Source organism: Physeter macrocephalus, chromosome 5 (assembly GCF_002837175.3).
Source record: "Physeter macrocephalus isolate SW-GA chromosome 5, ASM283717v5, whole genome shotgun sequence".
Lineage (NCBI taxonomy): Eukaryota > Metazoa > Chordata > Mammalia > Artiodactyla > Physeteridae > Physeter > Physeter macrocephalus.
Window position 1 is genome coordinate 5,711,558 of NC_041218.1, and position 20,721 is coordinate 5,732,278.

Here is a 20,721-nt window from a genome sequence, read left to right on the forward strand (position 1 = left end):
AGAGTTTCTTTCTGGACTCTTTGTTCTATTTCATTGGTCTATATGTCTGTCTTTATGCCAGTACCACATTGTTTTGATGATTGTAACTTTGTAATAAGTTTTGAGATCAGGGAGTGTGAGACCTCTAACTTTGTTCTTTTATTTTTTTCAAGATTGTTTTGGCTACTTGGGGTCCCCTGAGAGTTCGTACAAATTTTAGGATGGATTTTTCTATATCTGCAAAAACATGCCATTGGGATTTTGATAGGGATTGCACTGAATCTGTAGATGACTTTGGGTAGTATTGCCATCTCAATATTAAGTCTCCAATCCATGTACATGGGAGGTCTCTCCATTTATTTGTGTCTTCTTTAATTTCTTTCAGCAAAGTTTTGCAGTTTTCTGTGTACCTCATCTTTCTTTTTACCCCTTCCACCCTCCCAACCCCTCTGCTGTGGGGTCCAGGTCTGCACCCTCCTTTGCCTGGCTCTCTTTTGGGTTTCCTAATTGTTCTCTAAATCTTTCAGCTTAGCCTGTTTCAAGCTATCTGCAAACCTCTGCTAGAACAGTGATTCTTAAAACCGTGGCCCCATTGTGCTGGCCTCTGCCCTAAAGCCCCAGGGCCTCCACCATAGCCTAGGCAATGGCTCCCACACCTAGTCCACTGGGACTTGCTGGCACTCTCTCACGTAGGCAGATTCCACACTCAGCCTCTCTGGTGCTGGTTTATTTCAGCATCCCAGGCTGGTTGCACCTTGGGAGTTGGGTCCCACCACAGAGTCGATCGGTCTGCGGTGCAGTGCAGGCTTCACGGTGACCCAGCCAGCAGCCCAGGCGGGGAGCCACCAGCTCCCCCCAGGTGATTCACAGTCAGGAGCTCTCAGCCGGGCCCTGCAGGCTCCAATACAGGTCCCGTGGATTTGCCAACCTCTGCAGCCTTATTTCTGATGTGCTCTGCACCCCATCTCCTTCTTTCAGCAAGAGCCCAGGCAGGATCTTGACAGCTTTTTAAACACAGCTGTGCGTCTGTGGACACTTTGCCTGGAATGCTGTCCCAGCTCCTCGGTTCAAGGTCACCCTTCGCCAGCCGTACAACCCCTTCCTCAGAGAACAGACTTCGCTTCACTTGGGTCCCTGCAGGACGGAGCTGGCCGCCTCTCTGAAGCTTGGAGCCCTTTCCTCCTGCCCACTTGCCTCCAGCTCCCAGCCCCAAGATCCTGGCTCACGGGATGAACTCCTACTGTCATGCAAAGCCCAATTCAGATACGATCCCTCAGGCAGAATTCATTCTTCTCTTATCTGTGCTTCCACAGCACCTCAGACTACCTTGATTACAGGACTTACCGTGCTATCTTAATATCATTTATCAGTCTGTTTCTCTAACAGGACTGTGAACCGGTCAAGGGTGAGGGGAAAGCATTCATCTTGCTATTCTGCGCCACATGCAGCAGGTGTGCAGAAGCGTCTGAAATCAACTCCTGGACAAAGCAGCCCCTGCCCGGGCAGCACGTGTAGGGGGTGCACGCCTGTGCCGATGGGCAGGAGGGGCGGCGAACGGGCGGACCCCGCGAGATTGCAGGAGGAGGAGGAGGAGGAACCAGGTGTGGACGCTTAGCTCCTATTTTAATGAGTACATTCCTCTGCGGTTTCCAATAATCATTACCCTCTCACTTTTGTTCAGCAGAGCAGCTTCTAAACACCAAAGCCCTGTCGCACATACTCGATTATTCCTCGCAGAACCATCACGCTCTAGCGACTGAGGCCCTGGCGGTTAAGTGACTCAGGACAAGGCGGTCTTGAAAGAGCCGAGACCAGGACGCGGGTCTCGCTCCCATCCCAGGCTGCCTGGAGCCCTGGGCGGGCCTGTGGCTGGTCCCCTGAAGCTCGTCCCGCCCAGAGCGAGACAAGGAGGGCTCTACATCGGCGACCACGGCAGCGCGCGGTGCGTCTTCCTCGGTCAAGCATCCCCACAGAGCAGTCCCTTGGCACCAGTAGTGGACTTTGCTGGAAGGCTCCCCCACCCCACATTCCACGATTCTAATCTCGGCTCTCACCTCCCCGAGCTCACCAGGAAACCGCGCGCACCGTGGAGGCTGGTGTGGGAAAATCTCCGACTGCAGCGGTGACCATGAGACTATTAGCAGGTGGAATGACTGGGGACCTGGCCTCTCAGCTCGGCTGACATTCCAGAAGGCCAGGCACCAGGAGCTCACCCTGCTCACGGGGTTTCTGAAGTTTAAACGCCCACCAGAGCTTTGTGCCTCCCTCACTGCTTTGTCCACATCTGGCCATCCTGAATTCTCTCTCCCCGTCGGCAGGCATTCAGACCCTCCCTGGTGCTGGGTGTCCAGTTCACTGGGCCACATTGAGGCACCAAGAGACGGCTCTGTCCTCTGGGACTGTCCTCCGCTGCACACACTCTATTTTAGACCCTGACCGCGTGCTCCGGAGATAAATAGCAGGGTCTCTGGGGAAAGTGCATTTTCAGGATTTGGGCTGATAAAGTCGCCTGTCAGGAAAGCAACAGGACAAAAGAGAAAAGCCCCAGGTTTGAGAAAATTCCCAAGATGCGAGCCAACCTTAATTCCCCATCCCTGCCCCTCTTCAGAATTTCATGCAAAAGCCAAAAGTCTAACTCAAAAAAGTAAGGTCTCGGCAGCAGAGCTGTCGTTAATTTGCCGTTAGAAGGTCCTTAAAACTTCCATTTGTTGCCTCATTTGGTCCTCAGAGGAGCCCATACAAGTAGGAAAGGCAAGTGGTATCACCCCAGTCTATAGATGAAGATACGGAGGGTCAGAGAGGTTAAGCCACTTGCCCAAGGCCAGACAACCAGACAGTAGCAAGCAGGCCCTATAACCCAGGTCCACCCGCTTCTAGCTCAGAGCTCTTTCTATTAAACCCTCCCACCGCCTTAGGATGGCTCAGCTCCAGTGACAAAAAACAACCCGGGGGACTCTTCCCTGGTGGCGCAGTGGTTAAGAATCCGCCTGCCAACGCAGGGGACACAGGTTCGAGCCCCGGTCCGGGAAGATCCCACATGCCGCGGAGCACCTAAGCCCGTGCGCCACAACTACTGAGCCCGCGTGCCACAACTACTGCAGCCTGTGCTCTAGAGGCCGTGCTCCGCAACCAGAGAAGCCACCGTAATGAGAAGGCCGCGCACCACAACGAAGAGTAGCCCCTGCTCCCTGCAACTAGAGAAAGCTCGCGTGCAGCAACGAAGTCCCAACACGGCCACAAAACTGAAAACAAAAAGACTAAAAAAAGCAACTTGGTATTGGAGGCTGTGAAGATACAGGGTTCTTCTATGCAAAGTGAGTCTCCGTGGCACAGTGAGATCACAGGGCAAGAGAACGGACGGAGGAGGGTCTGTACAGTTCCGTGATTCACTACCAAGGCAGCCTGTGATACTGTCTCTTTAAGGTCTACTTCTTAATTAAAAGTAATTCACCTAATACAACATTGTAAATCAGCTGTACTTCAATAGAAAGTTTTTAAAAAGTATTTCATGCTGATGTCGCAAAGGACAGAAAAGTATCAAGCAGCCCACCAGCAAATTCGATCGTCCATATTTTGTGTAGTTTGGGGTCTTATTGATAGCTCACCCACTCCCGGCCACTTATCCCAACATTTCTCTATACTGTTTACAACCAACTGATGTGTGAATTCTTGAGAAATGAGGGCTCTTCTACTCCCGTCTTAGCCTTGACAGTAGGTGTGTATCGGCCAGATATAGTTCTGCCTTTTCAGCATTTCTGATGCTTTGTCTTACAAAACTCCTTTGTTGATGCAGCTGGCCTACCCCAGAAAGAGCCCTGGTGAAAGTGCACACACGGGACAGACAGAAAGGCTGCCAGTGTCAGGGGCCATGGCCCGCACCTGAGGGCCAACCAGGGGTTTTAAACGTCGGGGTGACCACAGAACATTCCTGTGTAACTACCTGCCGTTAGACTCCTACCGAGGAGGGAACACTTCGAGGACAGTTTCGTGCTCCTCCCCTGCTGAGCAGACCTGAGCCCAAAGAGTGTCCATCAGCGGCATCTGGGGCTACCCGGGTGCAGACAGCAGACCCAGGGCGCTGTCTGGGCGTCGACGAGCCCGCACCCCTCGGGCACATAAAAACACGACCTGTTCACAGAGATGCAGCCGGAAGGCCAGGTTCCAGCCCAGTTCTGTGGTTTACCATCTGGAGATCTGGGGGATCTCGGGCACGTCTGAATCCAGTTTTCCATCTGCCAGATGAGAGGGTTTAACTAGATAATTTCCGAAGATGCCTGTTGGCTCAGACGTTCTCTGTTCTTACCTGTTGGGCTAAACAGCAGGTGGGATCGGGGTGGTTTAGGGGAGCACTGCTAGGTCCAGGATAAAATGCTTCTCATCTTCTAGGATTTGTCATCAAAATCATTTTCTTCATCTCTCAAACTACCAAATACTCTCCACTGCTCTCCCAGCTCGGGGCAGAGTCTCCAGACGCGGTGTGGGCTCCACCAACGGAGGGATGGGGGGGTGCCCCTTGCTTCCCTGGTGATGCTTCATAGCTGAGCGGGTCAGGACCCAGACACATATTTGGCTTTCTATCTTAATGTGTGTCTCAATCTGCTTCTTAAGTACTAACCCTCTAGTTTCTCAGGTGATTTCTAAGGTCTCTCAATTTTAAGCACATGGATCGCTAGTACAAACGCCAGGTGCATCCCAGCGGATGCTCGGCATGATTCTGGAAAGCCGTGAGTGGTGTCCTCCGACTACGGGTACCTGGCCCCCTGCCCTGCCTGGCCCCCTGACCCCCGTGCTCCCCGTCACCAACGTGGGGGGCTGCTCGCACCATCTAACCTCGTCTGCACCCGATCTGTTGCAATTGTGGCGAAGGCCTTGGTGAGGCCCTCACGTGGGATACTCAAGGGAGGCGTCTCCAGATGGACTGGCTTTGCTCAATCCCTCAAAACCACCAAACGGGCAATTCTTGGTACCAATGTTGGGGGCGGTGACCAGAGCCATGGTCACTCAGAGCCTTTGAGAACAGTCATGCTACATAACGACTCTCAGAAAAAGAAGGAACCAACCCAGAATCACTGGAACTCGGCAACGGGGGAGGGACAGGGGACAAATTAGGGAAAATGCCTCAACTTAGCTCTCGGAGAAGTTCCAGAATTATTTATTTTCCACAGAAGACATCACGGTTCCTGACCGCACTCTGAGAGGCTTCCTGATATAAAAGAGAAAAGGAAACCACTGTTTTTCGCTCCTGCCACCCTCCCACCCTCCCACCTCCCTGGTGGTCCCGGGATCGATTCATACAGCTGTTTGGGGGCCCCCTCGCTGCCCTGGCCAACGACCCCGGGTCTTTGTGCCCGGGTGATGCCTACTGACCAACAGCGGGGGGGAAAGTGCTTTGGCCCCGCGGTGGGCAGTACTTTCTCCCAAGAAAGAAGCCCTGGGCCGTGCAAAAGGCAGAAATCTGGCAGCCTGACCCTCCTTGGTGTTAAGGGAGTATCCAGCGCCACTGCTGTCCCCAATTCCTCAACCAGTGGCCTCTCCAGCCCCACAGCAGCACCAGACAGTAAACTCTTTTCTCAACAACAAGTAGCTTCAGAAGCCCTAGACCAGAGCGGTCAAGAGACCGCATTCTCCCCTCAGCTCTCCCCTAACTCTGGCATGGAGGAAAGCGTTTTAGTCTCCAAGGGCCTCAGTTTTTCAATCTGTAAAATGAGGCTATAGTGCCTTCTGTATCACAGGGCAATGTTGTGAAGACCAGATAGGATGATACAAGAGAAGGTCCTTCCCGAAACTACAGTGAGGTATCACCTCACTCTGGTCAGAATGGCCACCAACAAAATGGCTTAAAATTATAAATGCTGGAGAGGGTGTGGAGAAAAGGGAACCCTTCTACACTGTTGGTGGGAATGCAAGTTGGTGCAGCCACTATGGAGAACAGTACGGAGGTTCCTTAAAAAACTAAAAATAGAACTAACGCATGACCCAGCAATCCCACTCCTGGACATATATCTGGAAAAGACGAAAACCCTAATTTGAAAAGATACATGCACCCTTATGTTCATAGCAGCACTATTTACAATAGCCGAGACATGGAAGCAACCTAAACGTCCATCAGCAGAGGAATAAATGAAGAAGATGTGGTACATATATGCAATGGAATACTACTCAGCCATAAAAAAGAATGAAATAATGCCATTTGCAGCTACGTGGTTGGACCTAGAGATTACCATACTAAGTGGAGTAAATCAAAGACAAATATCACATGATATCACTTATATGTGGAATCTAATGATACAAATGAACTTATTTACAAAACAGAGACAGACTCACAAACATAGAAAACAAACTTATGGTTACCAAAGGGGGAAGCGGGGGAGGGATAAATTAGGAGTTTAATAGATACACACTACTATATGTAAACTAGATAAACAACAAGGACCTACTGTATAGCACAGGGAACTATATTCAGTGTCTTGTAATAACCTATGATGGAAAAGAATCTGAATAAGAATATATATATATATATCTGAATCACTTTGCTGCACACCTGAAACACTGTAAATCAAGCAGACTTCAATTTTTAAAAAAGGTTAAAAAAAAAGACGGCCCTTCCCGTGGTGTGAGCTCTCACACGGAACTGGGCTGCATCAGGACCACTGGCCAAGACGCACTCCGGCCTCACCAATCAAGGCCACGGAGAGGCCAAGGGCGTCACCCGAGGCAACCACCGACCTGGGAAGCCAGGGCAGTCTCTCACGCTCCACCTGGGTCTGAAATCAGGTGAGGAGCTTCTGCAAAGACGCTAGCTGCCCCTCCTATAATTAGAGAGCCGTCTTTATCCCTTTCCCAAGCAGAAGACAGGCTGGTTAATAACCAGAGCCTGGCAATCCTGAAGCGGGGTTACACAGTGCAGGCTGCTGCCAGAGGCTCTTTTTCCTGCTGAAAGGCCATGGGGCCAGGCCCTGCCTTGTGGGCGGCCTTTGCTTGACCAGAGGTAAATGGAACCTTGGAAGGACCCGTGGCCTCCTGGCTCTACAGCCAAGGATGCTGTGCAGAGGGGGACAGGGACTCGGGCTGTGGGACGCCTGGGGACCCCGATCCACATTCCCAGGGCCCGCCCTCCGCACCTTCCCAGCTCAGGCCCCCAAAGTGACCTCTTAAAGGCAAAGGGTCCCAGGCCAGGTTGAGTCCAGCCTCTGCTAACCACTAAGGACTAGGCCCCAGCCTCTTGTCTTCTTCCAGCCCGCGCTCCTCCCGGCTAGAGGCAGTGGGGGGGCAGGCTGGGTGGAGGACGCCGGGGGTCTGGGTCAGCTAACGGTCAGCAGGGAAGGAGGCAAGTGCCTGAGGGCGCCCAGGAGACACAGGTGAGGAACCGAGCCGTCTGCTCTGCTGCAGCCCCCCAGAGCCCATCGCAGGCAACTTTCGCGCTCTTGTCAGCAAATATGGCCGGGGTTGCAGGTGCTGCCTCAATCCAGAGCAATCCCAGTCTCCACAGGTGGTGTTTTAGGCCAAGCCAGGTGATGGGAGGAGAGTGGTGTTATAGAGGAGAGAGCTTTGGGCTCTGATGGCCAAGCGCCATCACAGAGCCTGTGCTGGTTAATTTCGTGTGTCAACTTGGTCAGACCACAGCACCCAGTGGTTTAATCAGCACTAAGCTAGATGCTGCTGTGAAGGTATCTGTAGGTGAGGTTAGCACCTATAATCAACAGAGTTTAAGGAAAGGAGGTTACCCTCCACGATGTGGGTGGCCTTCATCCAGTCAGCTGAAGGCCTTAGAGCAAAAACTGAGGTTTCTCAAAGAAGAAGAAATTCTGCCTCAAGATCTGAGCAGCAACTCCTGCCTGAGTTTCCACCTGCTGGCCTGCCCTGTGGATTCAGCATTTGCCAGTTCCCACCAACACGAGCCAATTCGTTAAAACAAATCCCTTGATATGTAATATTTATTATCTTAATACTATAATTGTATTTACAATATAAATAACATATATCAGTTAATAGCCTATTGTGATATATAACATATAATGATATAAGTTAATATAATATGTGTAATATATGTAATATATACAACTGTTACTATTCGTTGATATTTATATTAAGTATACATTGTATATACTTAATATATTAATACGTGATAAATATATATTTAGGATATATATATGTGTGTATATTAAGGACATACATGTAGGATGTGTATATGCGTATACAGGTATGTGTATCTCTCACTCCTCTTGGTTCTGTCTCCGGAGACCTGACTGACACAGAAACCTAGACCCCTCCCCCCACCACCCTCGAGCTGATGGGTGCTGACCTTGGGCGAATCTGGCCGCAGGAAGGTGGCAGTTTGGAGACAGTCAGCTACCCCTGGGGAGGGGAGTGGGGCCCACTCGGTCAGCAGGGGGTCTCTGTACACACAGAGCCCTGACTTTGTCAAGGACCTCGAAATCCCCAAGGGAGACAGATGGATGAGAGGAAAAGACGGGTGTGAAAGGTCTTCGCTCCTGCAGGTTCAGTGAAAAACAGGAAACAGCCCAAATAGTCCTATTTTTTACTGTCATGGAAGATTTACAACGTGTAAAGGAGAACAGCAGGTTGGAAAAGTCCCGAAATCACATTCTGGCGTCATCTGTGGAATGATGAGAATTGTTCTCGTGTCGCTTGCTGGGTAAGTGGTGTGAGTTTCCACCAGGCGTGTGACGATGCTGTGTGGTACCCACCCACCGTCTCCTTCCACCCACCAGTCAGCTGACAGCAGGGAGACGCTTATTCACCCAGGGACGCGCTCCTCCACGCTGCCGGACACACGGGCAGGACTCAAACGGGAGTCTTTCCCCACACAAAACCGACACTGGAAGAGGTGCCAAGAAGCTCATTCACGCTGAGACATAAATGACTGATGACAGCCTAGGGTACAGGAAACACCAAGACCTCATGATCAGAGGAGGATGTTCTGACGGGATCTCTCGGGCCACTTGGCCCATCTGAAAGCAAGGACAAACAGAAGTGGCTGTCTGTCAGAAGACAGCTGGCCCTTAATTTCTAGGGCTGTTTTCAACTCTGACATTTCACGATTTTACTAAGACAAACCTTAAGAGAGGGTCTGCAAAGACCAGCGCTGGGTTTCTGGGGAGGGTTATTTACCCACAAATAAAATGCCAAGCCACTAACTGAGACTGTGGTAGCCTTGGTGTTGAACCCTCTGTGGGTGTCATCCACTGCCCGGCCAGCTAGGTGACTCTGCTAGTCATCGGGCCTCCCACATGTTAAGTCCTCTCCAGGAAGGAAAAAAGCAACCACGAGGGAAAGTGGAGACGCTGCTGGGCGTGTCCCGCAGACCCAAATGGCCCCCGACAGCTGCCTCTCCAGCCGCCTGCCTAGAGCCCCAGGGGCAGCGGGGCGCACCACAGGGAGAAAATCACATGGTTTGGGTCTGGGCTTCAAGACAAACCGCAGGACAGAAAACTTGAATGAGAATGAAACTGAGCACCCAGGGAACGTGTTTATAAGGTCACAGCCTGCTGGCAGCTCCGAGACACACCCTCCTCCACGCAGGGGGCTCTTATGCAAGACTCAGGGCTTAGAGACCTACGTTCTGCTCTCAACCACCTACCCAATGTGGCTCTGGGATTTGGCCCAGGAGCCAAAGTCCACACAGTTTTCAGCTCAGAATCTGGAGACTATCCAGTGTCCATATTTATAAAACTGTTTATCAAAAGATTCTTCCTAAACATTTCTGCAGGTGCCCAAAGATTCTTCCATTCCTACCTGTGTGTCACCACCTGCTCCGTGACCACATGATACAGCTTGAAAAGTACAAGGAGTTCAGGGGAAGCAGCAAACACCAGGGACTTGAATAGAACGCAAGGGCTTCTGCACTAAGTTAAGCATAACGAAGAAGGTGCTTTTATTTATTCGCTCTAACTTGCATCCCAGGCTGAACTGGCTGCTCCAGAAGCATTTAGCCACAGTTTTCTAACTAACAGCGCCAACCCATCAGTGGATCATGAAATCGATTTAGCGGATTATACAACCACCAAAATATAAATTAGAATAAAATACGAATGCATCTCATTGTTTCCTAAAATTGTTTCAATTATTCACACATAGACATGAATAAAATATACATGTTACTGCGTTGTGGACAAAAAAGTCTGAACAACTGTGCACTGCATGAGCTTTGAAGCAGCGCGGGTAGATTTCAGAGGGGAGCCGACACCCCCTGACCTTCTAGATGTCACGAGAGTGAACAGGGATGAGCGCCATCTTTTTTTCCTCTGTCCTGGCTGAAGCCCTCTGACCTCTCTTTGTACTTTGTGCCCAGAAATACGCACACAGAACGGAGACAAGAGAATCACATCTCGTCACTGTCATGGATGGGAGGTAGGCAACTCCTTACCTCCCCCGGACCCCCCCCCTTTTTTTTTTTTGGCCGCGCTGCATGGCTTGCAGGATCCTAGTTCCCCAACCAGGGATGGAACTTTCTTTTTTTTTTTTTTTTTTGGCCACGCCCTTGGCAGTGAAAGTGCAGAGTCCTAACCAATGGACCGCCAGAGAATTCCCACCTCCCCTTTCATCCCACCACATCCATCCCTCCCCTGGCCCTCTGAGCGGGGGGCACTGCTGCTCTGACCTACCGTGGGTCCTGCCAACCCCAGCAGTCCCAGGCCATCCCAGACCCGGAACAGCAGTTACAGCCCTGGGGGCAACCACCTACTGAGACCCCCCCCCCAGAGTGGTATCTGTCAGCACCTGTGCCCCGCTGGTCCAGGCCTACTGCAGACCCCCTGGTCTCCTGACACCTAAACCAGGGAAATAACGCAGTCACAGGGTGTCACCGTTGGAAAATGTCAGAAATCTTCCAAATTGATCCCCTTCCATTACGGGTGGGGTAACAGGTTTCCAGAGAGATTTGAGTGAGTTGCTCAAAGCCACATGGTAGGGCTTCCCTGGTGGCGCAGTGGTTGCGCGTCCGCCTGCCGATGCAGGGGAACCGGGTTCGCGCCCCGGTCTGGGAGGATCCCACGTGCCGCGGAGCGGCTGGGCCCGTGAGCCATGGCCGCTGGGCCTGTGCGTCCGGAGCCTGTGCTCCGCAACGGGAGAGGCCGCAGCAGAGGGAGGCCTGCATACCACAAAAAAAAAAAAAAAAAAAAAAAAAAAAACCCACATGGTAGAGTCATGACCGAGCCAGAACCAAATCCTGGTCTTGCAACTTCTAGCCAAGTTCTCTATCACACCGTGCTCTCTCTAGTTGACTTCGACCTTCTAGCTTACGTTTCCATTACAAAAGATGGTAACAACCGTCCTGCAGACTCACGGTACAGACGGAGCCCCTGGCACGGGCCTGGCTGCCCTGCGCACCCAGGTGTCAGTTGTAATTATCATACAAGGTCGCCCATCCTCTAATGTCAGTTCTCTTGGTGTCTTTGCGTCCAGCGACAAAGCTCTTGCTCCAAGTTGCCCTTTGTCATCCACTGGCCTTGCGTGAGTGTGTCACTTCCTGGGATTCCTCCACGCTGTGGCCAGGGCCATTAGGGTGGGCAGCTGCTCCGGGAACTTTCGGGAGCCACGAAAACCGCAGCGCCCTCAATCTGATGGCAGGCTGGAGGGCACTCTGCATAGAAGGGCTGCAGGCGCTGTGGGTCAAAGCCTAACGCAGCAGGTACGTGGAGACCAGCGGCTCCAGGAGATGCTATTTGCCCACTTCCCCTTCCTTCCAGGGCAGGGCCTGCCCGCGGCCCCTCGGGCACACGCAGGGCACACGTCGGGCGGCTCCTCGTGGGAACTCAGCGTTCTCGGGTAGAACCGGGGGCACGGGGGGCACACGGCGTCCTCCCTCAGAGCCCAGTGGCCACTGGGGGTTCCAGGCACCCCACCTTGGGCCAGAGCCCCCCACAGGGCAGGTTAATGATGACACTCAAAACAGGCAAGTGGCTCCTTTCTGCTCGCGGACGCCGCCGAGCAAGCATCGTTGACGTTCTCCCCCGCCCCCCCCACTGCCGTCGCGTCTAAGTCAGTCACCCAAAGAGCCCGAACAGCTGCGGGAGCTCTTCATCGGAGGCTTGGGCGTTGAAACAACCGATGAGGGTCTGAGGAGCCATTCTGAGCAGGGGGAGCGCTCACAGATCGTGCGGTCACGAGGGACCCAAGCACCAAGCGCTCCAGAGGCTTCGGGTTTGTCACGTACGCCGCCGTGGAGGAGGTGGACGCGGCCACGAAGGCAAGGCCACACGAGGTGGATGGGAGAGTTGTGGAGCCAAAGAGGGCCGTCTCAAGAGAAGATTCTCAAAGACCTGGTGCCCACTTAACTGTGAAAAAGATTTTTGTTGGTGGCATTAAAGAAGACACTGACAAACATCACCTAAGAGTATTTTGAACAGTACGGGAAAATTGAAGTGACTGAAATCATGACTGACCGAGGCAGTGGCAAAAAGAGAGGCTTTGCTTTCGTAACCTTCGATGACCATGACTCTGTAGACAAGACTGTCAGAAATACCACACGGTGAACGGCCACAGCTGTGAAGTAAGGAAAGCCCTATCTAAGCAAGAGATGGCTAGTGCCTCACGCAGCCAAAGACGTCGAAGTGGTTCCGGAAACTCTGGTGGTGGTCGTGGAGGTGGTTTTGGTGGGAATGACAGCTTTGGTCATGGAGGAAACCTCAGTGGTCGAGGTGCCTTTGGTGGCAGCCGCGGTGGCGGTGGCTATGGTGGCAGTGGGGATGGCTATAATGGATCTGGTAACGATGGAAGCGATTTTGGAGGTGGTGGAAGCTACAATGGTTTTGGCAGTTACAACAATCGATCTTCAAATTTTGGACCCATGAAAGGAGGAAACTTTGCAGGCAGACGTTCTGGCCCCTATGGCGGTAGAGGCCAATACTTTGCCAAACCCCGAAACCAAGGTGGCTATGGTGGTTCCAGCAGCCGCAGTAGCTATGGCAGTGGCAGAAGGCTTTGATTACTGCCAGGAAACTAAGCTCGGCAGGAGAGGAGAGACAGAGAAGTGACAGGGAAGCTACAGGTTACAACAGATCTGTGAACTCAGCCAAGCACAGTGGTGGCAGGGCCTAGCGGCTGCAAAGAAGACATGTTTTAGACAATACTCATGTGTATGGGCAAAAAAACTTGAGGACTGTATTTGTGACTAATTGTATAACAGGTTATTTTAGTTCCTGTTCTGTGGAAAGTGTAAAGCATTCCAACAAAGGGTTTTAATGTAGATTTTTTTTTTTTTTGCACCCATGCTGTTGATTGCTAAGTGTAATAGTCTGATCATGACGCTGAATAAATGTGTCTTTTTTAAAAAAAAACAAAAAACAGGCAAGTGGCTAGCTCTTTGCAAAATTTATTTTTTGGTCCTTTTTACTAACTTAGCTCCTATTGTTAAAAAAGAAGCTGGATTGAACCTATGCCCTCTCTGAGGCCTGGATACAGATTTCTGTTCCAACCAGCTGTGCTGACTGGAAACTCACATCCCATCTCTGGTCCTTGGTTTCCTCACCTGAGATAGGAGGTATTTGGGTCTGAACCCTGGAGGCTCCTCCAAAGGCCTTCCAGCCCCCAAATTCTATTCTAGGCCATCCCTCCTCCGGGCACCGAGATGGCAGACTCCCTTCCACATGCCGGGTTGAGCCCCAAGGCCGTGATGGGTCACACTGCCCCTGGTGGGTGCACCCTGGGGTCAGGCCCAGAGGCGGCAGGACAAACACCTGTAAGTAGCTGCCAGGGGATGGGGGAGGGGTGAAAAGGCAAAGCCCTGGGAATTTTTAGGGCGGTGAAACTACTCTGATACTGTAATGGTGCAGACACGTCACTATACATTTGTCAAAACCCATAAAATGTACAAAACCAAGAATGAGCCCGATATAAACTCTGACTTTCAGTTAACAATAGTGTATTAATAAAGGCTCATCAGTTGTAACAAATGCACCGCTAATAATAGGGGATGCTGGAGGGGAGGGGAAGGGGGTACGAGGGAGCTCTCTGTACTTTCTGCTCAATTGTTCTGTAAATCTAAAACGTCTCAAAAAAAAAAGTCTGTCAATTAAAAAAAAAAGTAATAGCAGCAAATCGGCAGAGATGGCCTCAGCTCTGTCGGCCAACCACCCACCCACCACTCTGGGCCTTGATCACCCACCTCCTGTCATTTCTACAGGAGACAGCAGGGAGCCTGCAGTCTAGCTGAGGGGCTGCCTTGGGCTGCCCCAAGAGGGCTGTGGTCATCAGTCCATGTGGGGACAGGAGCTGGAGTGGTCACTTGGTCCTGCATCCGTGGCTGAGTCCTTCCAGAACGCAGGGGAGCAGGTGTATTGCACACGCCCAGACTCAGGGCCCTGAGGCCGCGGGGATCTCGGGCAGAGAAGATAAACCTGGAGATGGAACAGCCAGCTGGGCTCAGGCAGGAGGGCCGGGAGGAAGGTCTGCAAACCCACGGCCCCTGTCGCAGGCCAGGCCGTCCAGTGTAGACCCTGGGGCGAGGGCTCTGGCCTCCACGCTCCAGATGGAAGCAGGTGGCAGCCGGGGTCACCAGGCAGCCTCAGGACGTCTGGAGGGCGGGGGACACAAATCCCAGGGCCCGACTGGAGACCGCTTGGGCACAGAGTAACGAGTGGTTCCCAGCCGGGGACTCAAGGCCACAGACCGCGGTACTAAGGAATCCAAACAAGGAGTTTGCTGGGGGTTTTGTTTTTGTTTTTGCGGCCAACAAACCCATTCTATTCAAGAGGCCAGCTCGTTACATAAGGAGGGGAGGGAAGAGAAGTGCTGGGTGTGAGGCCAAAGTCACCACAAGAGCAGAAACTTCTAGATCAGCTGCCACCACAGCAGGGAGTCAGGTACACAGCACAGGGATTGTTTGTAGCTTTGCTTTTTCAAGGAAGGGGAAAAACAGCCTACTTCTCACATTCTAGGAATTGGGGTAAAAGCCATCATCTCTCAGGAAGACCTGGTCCCTGGAGTGTCCTCACGTGTACCTTGTGTCCCGAGGCCACCTGGATCTCCCTTCGGGGTGGGATCGGGCTCGAAACACCTCCCCGTGTGACTCCCCACCATTTCTCATCTAGGCCCTGCTGGATGGTTTGGGATCTTTATTTCTCACTGAAAAAAGCACGGAAGATTCTGGGTCAGGTCCTGTGGGGACGTTCCTAAGCCAGAGGACCCCTTGGGATTGTCTGTCCCCTGGCATCACCAGCCCTTTCGTTTTCACTCTTGGTCACTTGGTCCTGGAAGCCTCTGGGACACATATCTCTGCCGCTGGTGCCTACAAGGTCTTGGGGACACCCCCTCTTACTTGCAAAACACGGGGCTCCACGTCCCAGGTGCTTGTGTCCAAAGCCAGTGGACTCTGGCCTTCCAGGACCGCTGTGGGGAGCCGACATTTCCCAAAGGTCTGTTCGAAACTGGTCTAGGAGACCAGCGCACCCCCGGGGAGCTCCACGCAGAAGAGAGGGAACTCCCACAGGCGGAGGGGGAACCAGAGCTGCCAGGCGGGATTCCAGAGGCTCCGCGTGGCCCCCTCTAGTTTGCCCACGGCCCCATTTTCATGGTTCAGAGGACACAGTTAGACGATCACGTGGCCTGCTCCTCTGTTGCCTGTGTGCCTAGCCCAGGGAACAGAGCAGCACTGAGCAGAGACCCTGTTGGCTGAAACCTCCTGTGGTCCCTCCTGCCTGCACGCGGCCTGGGACACCTCTATCCCCCCCCCACCTCCAGACCGGGGCTCACGACCCTCCACAAGTTCAAGGTTATCATACACAAACCACCTTCGAGGTAGCAGTCAGGAAGCCAGCACTCCTTTATTGCAACAATTTGCAATTTAAAATACTTTGATGGACTTCCCTGGCGGCGCAGTGGTTAAGAATCCGCCTGCCAATGCAGGAGACACGGGTTCGAGCCCTGGTCCGGGAAGATCCCACATGCCGCGGAGCAACAAAGCCCGTGCGCCACAACTACTGAGCCTGCGCTCTAGAGCCCGCGAGCCACAACTACTGAAGCCCGCGTGCCGCAACTACTGAAGCCCGTGTGCCTAGAGCCCGTGCTCCACAACAAGAGAAGCCACCGCAATGAGAAGCCCTCACACTGCAACGAAGAGTAGCCGCCGCTCGCCGCAACTAGAGAGAGCCCGCGCTCAGCAATGAAGACCCAACGCAGCCAAATAAATCAATTAAATAGATAAGTAAATTTATAAAAAAATAACATACGTTGCTGGAATATAACTGTAAGCCAGTGGCTCTCACAATGGAGCTTTCAAGGGTCCGGCGTCAAGGCCAGCAGGTCGGCTTGCCTCCTCCATCCTGGGGTTTGAGAGGCGCCGGCCGGCACCGCGCTGTCCGGCTGGGACTGACCCATCCTCTTGACCCGCTCATCTCCTCCTCATCCTTCAGAACTAATGCGGGTCTCGTGGATTCATGTCTCCTTTGCTGTCAAGTCCGCTGGAAATGATGTCTCACCCCACTACGTTTAAAATCAACCCACTCAAGCACTGTCCATTTGCTGTTTATGTACAAACTTTCTCTCTATCGAGGTTGTGAGCGCTCTGAGGGCAACAGCTATGTCATCCGACTAATTTTTTGTGTGTGGATGGAAAAATAAACTCATGGGATTTGAAAGTCAAAACAAAGGGATGCACAACTGAAAAGCTGGGCTCTTCCACCCTTGTCCCCATCCGTGCCACGCCCCCCCAAAGGGTCCACTTTTAGCTGCACATCCAATTGGGGTTTCTTTATGTGAGTGCATACGTCAAGTATTTCCCCCCTTTCTAATACAAAGGGCTCCCTGTTACATATTCTGCTCCATACCTTGTTTATCACTGTGTATGTCCAGGAGATCTTTCGAAGTCGGCACATAGGGTTTTCTGGTATCTGCGGTGTGTTCTTCTGCACGGAACACAATAGCTTCGCCACCCCCCGTCTACGTCACAGGCTGCTGCAGTGAAAACTCTGTATGTTCTTCATGTTTCTAGGATCGTGTGATCGCTGCTCAAAGGGCAACGCGGTCATGACTTCTGACAGACATTGCCACCTGCCCTCCTAGGACTGGGTCATTTTGCTCTGGTGTAGGACAGCATCTGTTTACGCCACAGCCTCACCAATAGACAACGCTGTCAGACCACCGAACTTTGGCCGGATCAGTGAGAAATGGCATCCGTGTAACCTACGTTTGTGTCTATTCTATTTAATTTTTGATGTAACCTGGAAGCACAGAATAACTACTTGAGTTAGTCAGACTTCTGAGTTCGGTGATAAGAAGTTTATCCCTGGCTCTCCTGGACTCTTCCCTGGGGAAAAAAAGCTGCCCTGTTAAAAATTCCACCGCCCTGAGCCCACCATGCTATGGGGAAGCCCAAGCTAGCCACGTGGTGAAACAGCATGGAGAAAGGGATGTGAAACCAACCCAGGAACCAGACAGGAGCGTGAAGAAACCTTGAGAACTCCAGCCCCAGGGGCCACTGGATTGAAAATGTATGAGGAACCCCAAAGGAGAACTGCTGGACTGAGCCAGGCAGCCCCGAGACCAGTGATGATCCCAAACCATATCCTTAAGATTTGGGGTGGTTTGTGATATAGCAACAGATGATCAGAAAACTACGTAATCTTGTGAAATCTAATTTCTCTGTGCCTCAGTTTTCTAATCTACAAAATGGGAGTCACAGGAGTTCCTGTGAAATTATGAGCTAACATATAAATACGTAAACACAGGATACATCTGAACTAACATATAAAGAGATTATAATAATGCATGACAATTACTTGGAAAATGTTAGCTATTACTTTAAAATAAATGACTGATTTTTATGGGTAAGATGCCATTATTTAGGGGCAAGATATTATTATTGAGCCCAGTGAGTAGACCATAGCATCTTGTCTCTCAGAGCTTTGATTAGGGTAAAGAGCCAGATTCAACGGCACCCTGACAGCTGCAAGATCGGTCCCACACTTACAGGAGAAAGGGCAGTTCAGCCAGGCAAAGTGAAGGGACTCTGAGCCCTTGGTGATGAATGAGGGACATAGAAAGTCCCTGTAAACTGAGAAACCCTTTGGGGGTGTTCTCCAGGTATGCCCCTAAATTGCTCAAGTGCTGACTTCCTCATTTACTACCAAAAAAAAAAAAAAAAAAAAATCCAAAAACCAAAGAAGGTGAGGGTGATGTAGGTCAGTGATTTCTGGTCTAGGACGGGAGATAACAAAAAATGGCAACGGATGCTCCTGCAGCGTTTCTAGTCTTTTGAAAAGCGGAAAGGGACCTGCACACTTGCCCGTGACAGCACATGCAATGAGGACAGTGAGTCTCTGCTTTTAGCTGGAATTTCGTCAACTCTGGTGACACTGATTATCTAATGCTGATTAGAAGGCTGGGATCAGGAATGACTGAATGCAGAAATTATTTATTAACGAATGCTTGTCAGACAATCTTTCAGAACCAAGGGTGAATGGTAGGAACCAGAAGAAGTCTCACGGGGATTTTAAAAATATGTTAGAACCACTGATGTATTTATCCTTTTAAACATCTGTTAAGTAGCCCCTGTGTGTCTGGGGGGGGTGCTGGAAGACATTCATAGGGAAGACACAGAGCCACCCTCAGTCTCAAGATGGGGATGGGGAGGGGACAGGTTGCAGAGGGACCAGAAGGACCTTTTGTGGGTGATGGAAATGTTCCGTTATCACCATTGGGCTAGTGGTCACGTGACTGCAAACCGATCACAACCCACCTAATTGTATACTTCAAACTGGCGAATTTTATTGTATGTAAACTGTGTGTCAGTAAAGCTGACCAAAAAGTGACTGGTCAACCACCACCCATCCCTGTACCATAGGGGAGAAAAAAACAAAACAAGCAATCAACAGCATCCAGGGAAGAGGTCCATGTTACTAATTCTGGAATACTGAATATGCTTTTTCAAGCAGTGGGAGTAGAATTTCCAGGAAGCATCTGTGCTGTGTGTTACAGACCAGTTATATACTTTATTTCCTAGCAAAAATTCTCCCGTTTCAATCGCCCTCCTGGTGCCAAAGCACCTTGTTACACACATCAGATAGGGCACAGCTGTCCCTTCTTCCCTTACCTGGGATCTGAAAGGCCAGTGTTTCACTTTCCAGAACCCAGTTGAGACGCACAGTAGCTACAGATCCAGGGGGAAAGATCTGTTGGACTCCAAGAGCCCAATTTCTCCCAAAGGTAAATCCCCAAATATGAGATGTCCCAAACCTACAAAGGTGCTTACATTTCCTATCCCAAGACCCCTTATTTGGGTCAAGGCAGTATTTAAATAACCAGGAGAGATAACTCATGAAACTAACCCTTTCTCTGAGTTGGTAGGTTACTGGATTAGCTAATCTCAGAAGAGGACTCTGAAGGCCTAAGAGAGAGAAGAGAGAAAACTGGATGGCGTGGAGACAGACAGAAAAAGTGCCTGGGGGAGGCCAGTTTGGGGAGCCCTGGACGGGTCCCTAGGAGTGGGGAAGGGGACACCCAAGGACACTCCGGGGCTGAGGCCATGATTCCCATCCCCTCTCTATAAACTACACCTTCCCCTCCTGCCAAGTAGGAAGTGTAGGGGTCACCAAGCACCAAGAACATGTGGATATTTAAATGTGATGAGGAACAGGCGCCCACAGCCAGCTTATCTCAACCTGACATCTTTACTTACTGGATTCCAGATTTTGTCAGAGTGGCGGCTGCTGAGATCCTAAAGTACCTCCAGTGTCAGAGCCCGGGTGACGTCAGGTTGGCTTCGTTGTTAAGTGCATGTTACCGGACTCCAGTTTTTTGACAGTTAGGATTCCAGATGAGGCACGGCTGGCATTTCTCAGTCAGGACCCTGGATTAACCAGAGTCCCTAGGCATTTGGGATTATTGAAAAATATTCTTTGGATTTTTGGGGGGCAATTGCACAATGAGTTCCTTATCTTTCTCCATGAGTGAAATTAGAAAAAACTGATTTGGGGGGAGAAACCGCTAGACTTGGTGCCAGGTTGGACCTTGGGCAAGGTCTAGAATCTTCTTTTTAGATAAATGAACAGGAGGGGAAAAGGTTGATTCCAACTCACGCACAGAGATGCCTCTCCTGCAAAGCTGGTCTTCAGGGCACAGAAGATGCTGCCGGGAACCTCCATTCAGTGGGTGGGGTGGGACCCCAGCCCCCCGGAGATCCTGGTGCAGGTCGGGGGGCAGGCTTAGAGACACACTTGGGACTCTGGCTGAAGTCTTTTCTCCTCCCTTAGGAGACAGTGGGGGAATGGTTCCCATCTAGCCAGCAGGGGTTTGGAAGGGAATAGGGGCTGAAATGAGGAGGAGAAACAGACCAAGGCAGCAGCTGGGGCCCCCTCCGCTCCCAGGCCCCCTCCGAGCCTCTCCCGGGGGCGGAGCTGGCCAGCCCCCAAGCCAGGCCCAGTGCCCCCTGTGCAGGCAGCCAGCCTGGAAGAGGAGTGAGTCCTCCGGGGAGAGCCGCCAGGTGGCCGCTAGTGAGACCCCGAGGGGCGGGCGAGGCTGGGAGGGGCCTCCTGACCCTACCCCAGGGGATGGAAGCAAGGGGTTCTCGGCCCCAAGCAAGGCATTCCGAGCCCCCCGACTCTACCCCAGGCCAGACTCGAGCGCGTCCCACCCCCGCCGGGACCCTCCTTCTTCCCGAGTGCTGCCCGCCGATCTGTGCTGGAAGGCCAACTGGAAAGCGTATTTCAAGGCTCTGTGATTTGAGCAGACTGAGTGTGGGAAGACTCAGAGCGGATGGGTGGTGACAGATGCCTGCAGCAAGCTCCG

At 51.7% G+C, this 20,721-nt stretch overlaps 1 pseudogene; it reads left to right on the plus strand.

Moving 5' to 3' along the window:
* LOC114486372 (heterogeneous nuclear ribonucleoprotein A1-like 3) overlaps positions 1-12,971 on the plus strand; it is a 15,356-nt pseudogene extending 2,385 nt beyond the window's left edge.
* The last annotated feature ends 7,750 nt before the right edge of the window (positions 12,972-20,721 follow it).